General features: G+C 42.0%; 2 pseudogenes; both read right to left on the bottom strand.

The window, feature by feature from the left end:
• Window positions 1-750: 750 nt before the first annotated feature.
• Window positions 751-1,528, bottom strand: LOC136179255 (uncharacterized; annotated as a pseudogene).
• A 2,023-nt stretch (window positions 1,529-3,551) lies between these two features.
• Window positions 3,552-5,138, bottom strand: LOC109986913 (cilia- and flagella-associated protein 45 pseudogene; annotated as a pseudogene).
• Window positions 5,139-10,647: the final 5,509 nt, after the last annotated feature.

The following is a 10,647-nucleotide window of genomic DNA, read 5'->3' as shown; positions in this document are numbered from 1 at the left end:
GAGGAAGCATATATAATTTTAAGAGAATTGGTCCAAGCACTGAACCTTGTGGCACTCCATAGCTAACTTTGGTGTGCATAGAGAACTTATCATTAACATTTACAAACTGAGATCGGTCTGATAAGTAGGATTCAAACCAACTTAAAGCAGTCCCTGTAATTCCAAGTAAATGTTCTAGTCTGTATAATAGGATCTGATGGTCAATGGTGTCAAAAGCAGCACTAAGATCTAACAAGACGAGCACAGAGAGAAGTCCCCTGTCTGAAGCTAGAAGTAGATCGTTTGTAACTTTAACTAGTGCAGTCTCAGTGCTATGGTGGACTCTAAATCCTGACTGAAACTCCTCAAATAAACTGTTGTCATGGAGAAAGTCACACAGCTGATTAGCTACCACTTTCTCCAAGATCTTTGAGATAAAAGGAAGGTTTGATATAGGCCTATAGTTAGCTAGAGTTCCTGAATCTAGAGTAGGTTTTTTGAGTAGAGGTTTGATTACGGCTACTTTAAATGACTGTGGTACATAGCCTGCTAGTAAAGACATATTGATCATATCTAATATAGAGTTGCTAACTAAGGGAAAGACTTCCTTAAACAGCTTGGTTGGGATTGGGTCTAAAAGACAGGTTGACGGTTTCGACGCAGAAATAATTGAATTTAGCTCTGAAAGGTCGATTAGAGAAAAACAGTCTAGACTAATATCTGGTCCTGGAACTGTCTCTGCCGTATCAGACGTATCTGCACCAGGTAAGGGCAGGAGGTTACTAATTCTCTACCGTTTGATAACCTTCTGTTTTAGGGGAGCAATCGAATCAAGAGTAACTCTCAGCGAATCCACTGCACTATCAACAAACTGATGTAGCTGAGAGGGACTAAAGCTATCATAAGAGTTTCCAACTGGGTTGAAACACGGTACTGAATCAAAAGCAGCTGAAATAGCTTCCTTAAATCTAGCTACAGCACTATCAGATAAACTTCTAGAGAGCACATTTTTATTAAGCAGAGATAATTCTGGTAGGACAAATGTAATAAGGAAATGGTCTGATAGAAGAGGATTTTCTAGGAAAACTGTAAGGTTTTGGATTTCAATGCCATAAGCTTAAACAAGATCCAGGGTGTGGTTAAAACGATGAGTAGGTTCGTTTACACCCTGGGTGAAACCAATAGAGTCTAATAATGACATGAAGGCTGTGCTAAGGCTATCATTATCGACATCCATGTGGATATTGAAGTCACCTACAACAATTATTCTATCACTGCTAAGGACTAAATCTGATAAAAATTCTGCAAATTCAGATAGAAATTCAGAATATGGGCCAGGAGGGCGGTAAACTACAACAACTAGAACTGGCTGAAAGGTTCTTGAGACTGGATGTGAAAGACTAAGAACAAGGCTTTCAAAAGAAGAAAAATTCAGCTTTGGTCGAGGGTTAACTAGAAGACTAGAATTAAAAGTAGCTGCTACTCCATCACCTCGTCCGGTGTCTCGAGGTATATGAGTACTAAAATGACTGGGAGGAGTGGATTCATTTAAACCAGGGGTGGGCAATTATTTTTTTCCATGGGGCCACATGAGAAACATAAAATATTGTGGAGGGCCGGGCCAAAAGGCTGAACTCAATTCTGCATAATATTAATTGTATTTCTTTATAAAAAGCAGCAAATAGCATTGTTTTGACAAGCTGGTAAGAGTAGGCTGTATGTTATAATTAAGCAATGAAAAAGTTTAGGGGTTGCCTTACAAAAAATGTTATTTATTCAATCAAATTTCCCAAAGCAAAAGTTAACAAAATGTGAACTTTTGTGAAACTTTTTTTAAACATTTGTGACTTATATTAGTAAACATTTTCCGACGGAACCCCCATACCGAGTCTGCCCTGCAGTCAGTCCATTTTCAGACCAGCCAACTGACAACATCCTCTTCCATCATAATCATTACCTTAGCATATATTAATCTGTCTCATCATTCATATGATCTATTATTCAATATCTAGAACGTATATGGTTGTGGCTTGGTCCTTGCTAGTGAAGTGATACTTTGTTGTTGGACTTCTGTGCTAGTCATGGATTGGATTGGAAGGTTGTGGACATGGATTCCGAGTGGTCAATGTCCAAAGCCTCCATTGTGGAAGCGGCTGCCAGGAGTTGCGGTCAGAAGACCGTCGGTGCCTAAGAACCCGCTGGTGGATACCAGTGGTTAAGGAAGCCATAAGGCTGACAGAGGCCTTTCGGGCATGGTTAGCCCAGGGGTCTCTGGAAGCATCTGACAGGTATCGAGTGGCTCGGGGGGCTGTGGCTTCAGGGGTTGCAGAAGCAAAAACCCTGTAGTTGGAGGAGTTCAGGGAGGCTTTGGCGAAGGACTTTCAGTTGGCCTCAAGGAGGTTCTGGCAAAGAGAAAGCTCAGGAAGGGAAGGAGGGTGAATGGAAGAGAGTGAGGGTAGGATAGACTGTGAGATTGACAGACTTAGCGTCAATTACGTCAGCAGTAATGCAGACGTTGTACCGGACTGTTATGGTGAAGAGGGAGCTTAGCCTGAAGGCAAAGCTCTCGATTTACCGTTCGATTTTCATCCCAACCCTCACCTATGGTCATGAGCCATTGGTAGTGACTGAAAGAATGAGATCACGGATACAAGCGGCTGAAATTAGTTTCCTCAGGAGGGTGGCTGGGCTCAGCCTTAGAGATAAGGGGGGTGCTCAGAGTAGAGCCACTGCTCCTTCGCATCAAAAGGAGTCGGTTGAGGTGGTTTGAGTATCTGATTAGGAGTTGGCTGGAGGGATTATATATCCCGACGTGCCTGGGAATGCCTCGGAATCCCCCAGGAGGAACTAGAAAGTGTTGCTGGGGAGAGGGAAGTCTGGGTTAACTTACAGTGTCTGCTGCCACAGCGACCCAACCTCAGATAATCGGAAGAAAATGGATGGATGAATGAGACATGAGATGACGTTGCAAGAGATGGGGGAACAACGGCGCTCGTGCATTTAAGTGAGGGGCATGGGTGGAGAAGGAGCATTGAGTAAATGCTACTTGCAAAATCATTGGTTTTTGAAAATTACCAACCTCTGAACCTTGACTTTAATTTAAAATTTTATATTTATTGTAATGTTGGGACAAATGTAATGGAGTTACTTTACGTGTCTGCTGGAAAAGGACAGCATGTGAATCTGTGAACCAGCTGGTAATCATGTGATATTTATTAGATTAACCTTAAGTTGAATAAATAATACAGTATAACATTTTACGGTTACATTTTTTGAATTTTTTCTGTCTTTATTTTGAATTTAAAGTTTCCAATTTCCACTTGAGTCAATTTTATTTTTTCATTATAATTTTTTATTGTAATAATTGATGGTTTAATTATTGTAGGAACAAACCAGAGCACCTGGAGTAAACCTGTACACATTTGGGGGAACTAATGGGAAAGAATTAGAAGACATTTAAGGGAGAGGGATCGTTTAAGGAGGAAGGAGAGAATGGCTGATAAGTAAGGGGCAGGAAGGAGGCAGATACTTTGGGAGTTTGTCCTATTTATGCTTTGGACGAGCTTTTCTGCCTACTTCCGCTTCCAGTTGTACACTCTTTTTTCCAAATCAGTGCAGTATTTTTCAGGGACTCCTGAAGCTTTCAGCTCCTTCAGCTTCTTCTCTGTGATCATATCACGGAGCACTTCTATGTGCCTTCCTTCCTCAGTAAACTTTTCAGTTTCCTGTAAGGTTTCTCTGCGTTTGTCTTTGGATAAGAGCTCATGCTCCTTTATCTGCTCTTGCAATGCTTCTTTCAGTTGCTGTGCTTTTTGACGCCGTTTCTCCTCCTCTCTTAGTTTGACCATGGTGTAATTTTGAATATCCATCATCCGATCAAACTCTGCCTTCTTACGCTCTGACTTGACCAACATCTGTTGCTCCTTATAGCGATCTTGCTCTAAGCAATACGCACGCAGCATAGCATTTTCTTGGGCTTTCTTCATAGCCAGATCTTTCTCTTTTCTCCTCCATTTTCTGTCTTCCATTTCTTGGATCCTCTGAGAACGGATCTCATCCTGCTTTGCCTTGATGTCTTTTAATTTATTTTGTTGGGCCGACATCTTGCCAATCTCCAACTCCCTCTCTTTCTTGATGCGTCTCTGTGCTGCGTCACATTCAGCCTCCTGAATCAGTTTTTTTTGTATGTACTCTTTCCGTCTCCTGTCAGAGAGCATTTCCTCCGCTAACATCTTACTCTTGGCCTGCTTGGTCTCAGCATTGATACGTGTAATCTCTTTCTGTAGAAGCTGCTGGTCCTCTCTCTTCTTCTGCTTGGCCATGAGCTCCTCCAACTTCAATTTCTCATGTCTCTCTCGAGTCAATTGTTTCTCCTGCTCTATCTTTGCATGCTGTAATTGCTTTTCCTGCTCATGTTGCAGTATTTGGTTGCAAATTTGCTGCTTTCCCATTTTCATCTTCTGTTTGTGGAGGTCATGTATCTTCTCTATGTTCTCTACAGCTTTGCGGCGCTCGCTCTCCATGATAGAGTCTAGACGTTTCTCCTCCTCTGCCATCTCTGCCTGGATCCTTTTTTTCTCATGGATCTGCGCCTCTCGTATGGCTTGACACTGAGTCTCTAAAATCATCTTGTTGACTTTCTTAATGTCCTCGTCTTGCTCCATCCTTAAAGCGATTGACCTTCCACGTACTTTTTGTGCACGGTCACGGGAATCAATCTCCTCTTGAGTCAGTGGCATGTTCTGATTGCGTAAACGGTCGATCTCCATTATTTGATGCTTCATGTTTTTTGCAGCTTTGATTTTCTCCTCTTCGTCCTTCTGATAAGCCTCGTTCTTTGCATACGTCTCTTTCTTTGTGACAACCAGGGAGGCTGTGAGGAGACGCTGCATCTCAGAAGATGATAGGATAAGCGAATTTTGCAGAGGGTCTTTTGAAGGGATCCTAATATTGCGAACTTGGTCTTTCCCTATAATTTCAATAGTCTCTTGGATCTTTCTGGGCTGACTCACAATCCTGTATGCTGAGTTTCCATGTTTGTCCAGTGGTTTGGGGCTCCCGAATGGGGATTCATCCACTTGTGAGGTGGGGGCCCATGTGCGGTACCGTCGGGCATTCGAGCTGCCTGTCGTGGAGGTGTGGCTGTATCCTCGTCTCATTATCCTGGAGTTTTTGGTGTCCAGTATGTCAGAAATTGAAATAGGCAGGAAAAATGTAAAACACCTAATTTTCTACTTGGTTGCTTATCTCCTTTGACACCTATACATGTTCTCTTCTCTTGGCTTTTATCTAAAGGATTTTCTTTCTTTTAAGCTGTGACATCATCATGTTCTCTTCTCTTGGCTTTGATCTAAAGGATTTTCTTTTTTTAAGCTGTGACATCATCATGTTCTCTTCTCTTGGCTTTGATCTAAAGGAGTTTCTTTCTTTTAAGCTGTGACATCATCCCATTCCACCTATATAATGAAATGTTTGACTGACACAAAAGGGCACACCAGTTGACATTTAACTTATGTCACATCTCCTGGATAGTTAAGTTCCTATTTTTTCTAATTATCCTCAAGTTTCATGTCTTGTCTTTCCTGTTTTACTCTGATACTTCCCCTGTTTTGCGTTGCAGATCCTTTGCTTCCTGCCCTCCTTCCTGTGTCTCCCACGTCTTTGATTACCTGATGTGTCTCACCTGTGCCTAGTTGCCTCCACTCCCCTTAAGTACTTAATCTCTGAGTTCCCCTCTTTCTGTGCAAGTTTGTCTTGTTCCTTTGTTACAGTATTTCTTAGTGTATTTTTCTGATTAACTTAAAGGCAGGGTTGGTAATTTTGGAAAAACTAGCATGATTTTAAAAGTAACATTCCCTCAATGTTACGTCTGCACCCACCCCCTCCCCTTTGTGCGCCCCTCACTTGCACAAGTGCCATTGGTCCATAAGCGGACCTCAGCTCATGCTTTGAGTGTGGGCCATAGACTGTAAATATTACATGCATGGGGGAGAGAATGAACAGGGAGGCGTGATTGGTTCATCAGATTGATACCTCATGGCAGACATTGGTCATAGTTTTTACAGGCTTACTACTTCTACAGTTGACAGATTTTTTTCGTTCCTTTTTCCAGAGCACAAGTTATTAATTCCTATCGGGACCTAAAGACAATTTCAATCCAAATCTTTTTATTTTTTATTTTTTTTAAGTTCGACAAAATCTTTATCCAAGAGAAGTTGTGTGTTAAAGCGCCATGGTGTGCTTGTGAATTTCTGAAAGTATATAGTTGTGGAGACTGATGCATGATCTGACACAATAGTTTTATGTAAAAGTATCGGCACACCTCTTGCTTTACTGGAGAAAGAGGAGAGAAATATCTGACCAACCCAACTTCGTTTTAATCTAAGACTATCTGTATTTTTTAGATGGGTTTCCTGCAGATAAATTACATGAGCGTTAAGATGATGTAGATCAGGGGTGCCCAACCTTTTTTGAACCAAGATCTACTTTTAAAGTTGCCAGTCTGCCGAGATCTACCAGTCCACATAGTGAGCCATAGCCTTTACCGACAGCCTACAAACACATTTAATACTCAAACAACAAACAGAAAATAATATCAGATATAATAAATGAGAGTTCTGTAAAAAATAATGCAATATCGACATACTTTTTTAAAAACTCTTATTTTAGGGTAGGCTACATTTTAATATTACGTATGTATTTATATCACATATGTTTTTCTTTAATTTTCTTTACAACAAACAACTTTAATCTGTGTGGAGATGTTCACAGACTACAGCAGGCTGCTGTGAGATGATGTTGCTTTTGTTAAATTAGCTGCAGACACAATGAGAGTGAACGGAGTAAAGTCCAACCGACCGTTTGACCGGGTCACGTGTGTTCCCGCCTCGGTCCGTAAAGATCATGGATCAACTGTGTGCTGTAGCACTAAAAGTAAAAAGTAAAAAGGTTCGTGTGGTGGCTGGCGCTCCAGTGTGTGTATGTGTGTGCGTTTGCGCTGTATGTTGGTGTGCCCCGCGATGCTCACAGTCATGACAGCAGAGAGGAGCAGAGAAAAGTAGCTGCAGTTACATCAAATGCGCTTAATACTCGTAGCATAGTTTCTATATATGACTTTTTTGTAAAACATTTACCCCCCCCCCCCCCCCCCCCCGGTTTTACCTGCACGTCCTTGCGCATGCTTGCACTCTCTCTCTTGCGCGCGCTCTCTCTCTCTCTCTCTCTCTCGCTCCCCCGCTCGCTCTCTCATGCACGCAGCAATTTCATGAATAAATGAAAAATTAAATACAAACAGGTCGGAAGTATACTTGGGCTCCCAACACAGGTATCGTGTGTGGGAAACAGTGCAATGAGATGAAATTGAAATCACTTTTCTATTTTACAATTGTGTTTTATATTGACTAAACATCTCGCGATCGACTGAGAATCAGTCAGCGATCTACCTGTCGATCGCGATCGACTGTTTGGGCACCCCTGATGTAGATAATGTAGGACCTTACTTTGATTTATCGGATTGTTCAGGCCTTTGCAATTTAAACTAACAAATGTAATATCTCCACCTACATTAGGCGGTATATTATTAGGCTGGGCCATAACACGGCAAGAGCTTAAAGATACTATAATAAAGAAAAGTACCTAGTGTGATTAAGAAAATAAGTAGATAAAATAGACCAAAAAACATATATGAATACAAAAAGACATATGTGCCACCCCCCCATTGAAAGAACTTAAACAAACAGACAATCCCCAAGTCCCCCACCCTTCCCTTCTCTCTCCTAGCAGAAGCATCCTAAAAGGGTGCGTGCTATCTTACCCCTTAACAAACCAAAACCTGTCGTTACTTGTAACTTACCCGTACTCTTAGACGGAGAATGTATAAATGAACTGTCCTATAATATCAATTAGAAAAATAGTGAAAATAAACAGTCTCTGCTTCACAAAATAAAGTATCATAATTCAAAAGCAGTGCTACACTCCTGGTAGCACATAGTGCAGTCCTTAACTAGGCAGGAAGACCTTATAGATAATAACAGAATATAATAAACAAAACTGGAAGGCACAGAAACGGTGTGTGGTAATACTTGATCGGAGTCTGTAAACTCAAAACAGCAGCATCACTGTGCTCCCTGATGCCGGTCTCAGTCTCCATCTGAATCCTGGGTCTTCTTAAGTCTCTTATTTACGAATTCCAATGCCTGGTCCGGGTCCTCGAACCTATGGGTTGGGCCGTTAGGTATGGTGATGTGTAGTGTAGTGTAGCCGGGTACCGGAGGCCATACTTCACGTTAGCACATGAATGTAGCTCCCTCTTTACCTTGACGAACGCCGCCCTCTGCCTGGCCACAGTAGGGGTGAAATCCTGGAAGATATAGAAGATTTCCCGTTGTGCAGCAGGGGTGAAGCCTCCCCAGCCCAACGCAGGATGATGTTTCTGACCTGAAACTTGTTGACTCTGATCACCATCGGTCTTGGTGGCTCACCCCCCTTCGACTTAGCACACAGTGTGCGGTGGGCTCTGTCCAACTCAGGCTCAGCTTCGAGATTCAACAAGTCTTTCAAAAGTTTGGCCACAAACTCTGTGGGGTTGGGTCCCTCGGATCCTTTGGGCAGGCCCACAAGTCGAAAAATTATTCCGCCTGGAGTGGGCTTCTAAATCTTCGCATTTCTTACCCAGAGACTCCATTGTAGCCGATAGCTTAGCCACATTAGCTTGTAGGCTCGTTAGCTGGTCTTCATGATCATTAGCCGAGCGTTTTAGGTCTGAAATAGTCTATTTTTGTGTGTCAACTTTTTCTTCCAACGGTTTCAGGGCACATGAAACTTCTGTCTTAACAGACTCGTATATTATAGATTTGAACTTAGTGACGATTTCCGTTCAGAGATCGTCCATCATGTCCTTAATCAGCATTGCATATCCTCGTTAGCATCCGGCTTCGCCAGGGACCCAGACCCTGAGGATTGCAGCGGCCTACCACGGCCAACTTTGGGTGGTTCATTTCTCGGCCGAAGACTCGCCATTATTCAGTTATGGCTCCCAAGAAGTAGCACTTCACAGCGTGTAATAAATCTTAGCGGTGGACAGTTTTATAACTTTGAATAAATATGTAAAAAATCACATTCCCGCAGAGCTTCCGCTACATCGTCTGCGTCCACCGAAAGTCCCCTTTCAACCCAAATCTTAAGAAGTGTATCTGGAGAAAACTACCAACCCTGCCTTTTAATTCTGACCTGTTTCTGTATATTTGACCAGCTTTTGCTTAACATATTGGATACCTCTGTGCTCTTGGATTTCTGTGTACCAACCTTTTCTAATTGAACAGACTTTGAATGTACTCTTTGTGTTTGTGCATTTGGGTTCTCTGTTTTATGGTTCAGTCTGACATTTTAATTATATTAAGTTTTGACATCGAATGCAAAATTTAAGAATGAGTTTACAGTAAATTTCCTTGAAGTGGCAGAAAGCAACATAGACATCTCAGTGGAGTGTAGCAAAATGTTGAGGGGGAGTTGAGGCTCTGTTTCCTCATTTCGGAGAGGGTGGTGGGGGTGGGCAGTAATTCTCTCAGGTCTATTACCTAACCTCTGTGCCGTATTACGGAGAATGCCGTTATTTCGCCAAACCTTTGCTGGGGTGTACAACAGTTTTTCACCGGAGCCATCCAAACATCCACACCTGCACTTTTAAAGCTGATGGCACGCTCTGTCAGTGCTAAGGACGTAGTAAAAGTGCATTCCCTCTGCACACAGTTGGTTGGGGAAATGAGTAAGGAGCTAGCACCTTAAAACTGTAAACACTGTCACCTGCAGCCCCCATAAGAGCAATCATATATTTGAGCTTGAATGATTGGAAGCCAGCCATCATGCACAGTGCCTTTAGTCTACTTCCTACACAGCCATGCGTCAGGATGACAGAAACGTGTTGACCCAGGCCATATAGCCTACCACTTTTTTGTCAATGACACATTTGGGTCACATATTACTTACACATTACTTACACTACACATTAGTACACTGGACATGCTTTCGATTTACGTAGACATAGGCCTATTTGTTTTCATGTGGAGCCCTCTTAGCAACATGGGTGTAGTCAATTGCACTGATTACATTTGGGAAACCCAATATTGCTGCTTATTGCCTTTTAATGTTGGCCTTTTGTTCCACAGTGTAGAAAGCCTGATGTAGGTCCTTTACTCATATTACCACTGTTTAGGCCAGCTGGTATGCGCTGAGGGACGGCTGTGATATCACAGACATAAGGATATAATTCAATATACAGTACATACTTTTCTCAAAAGGTGAGTTATAGGCAAAAATGTAAACATGGTCTATATAGTCATTAAGTGCATCCTGTCAGCTGATACCCATTGAGACAGCTGCCAAAAACACAAGGGAGTTAAAGCTACCCAGTCCAGCACATAGAAATAAGAGCTCTTGGGAATCTGAAATGGCACATCTTGCTTATTACTTTACACCTTGTCAAAATGATCGCTGATGAAATATTGATTGCCCTGATTTATTGACTGAGTTTGCTTATGTTTTTTCAAATGTAAAGTTGCTTTTGTGATTGTTATGGCCCACTAAGTGCAGTTATGAATAACACCGCTGATGTAGCCTATATCTTTTGTCATAGCAAAGGATATGTCAAAAATGAATTACATTTTGGGAAAT

This window comes from Labrus bergylta, chromosome 1 (genome assembly GCF_963930695.1).
Source record: "Labrus bergylta chromosome 1, fLabBer1.1, whole genome shotgun sequence".
NCBI classification, from domain to species: domain Eukaryota; kingdom Metazoa; phylum Chordata; class Actinopteri; order Labriformes; family Labridae; genus Labrus; species Labrus bergylta.
This window is presented reverse-complemented; position numbering and strand designations above follow the sequence as displayed.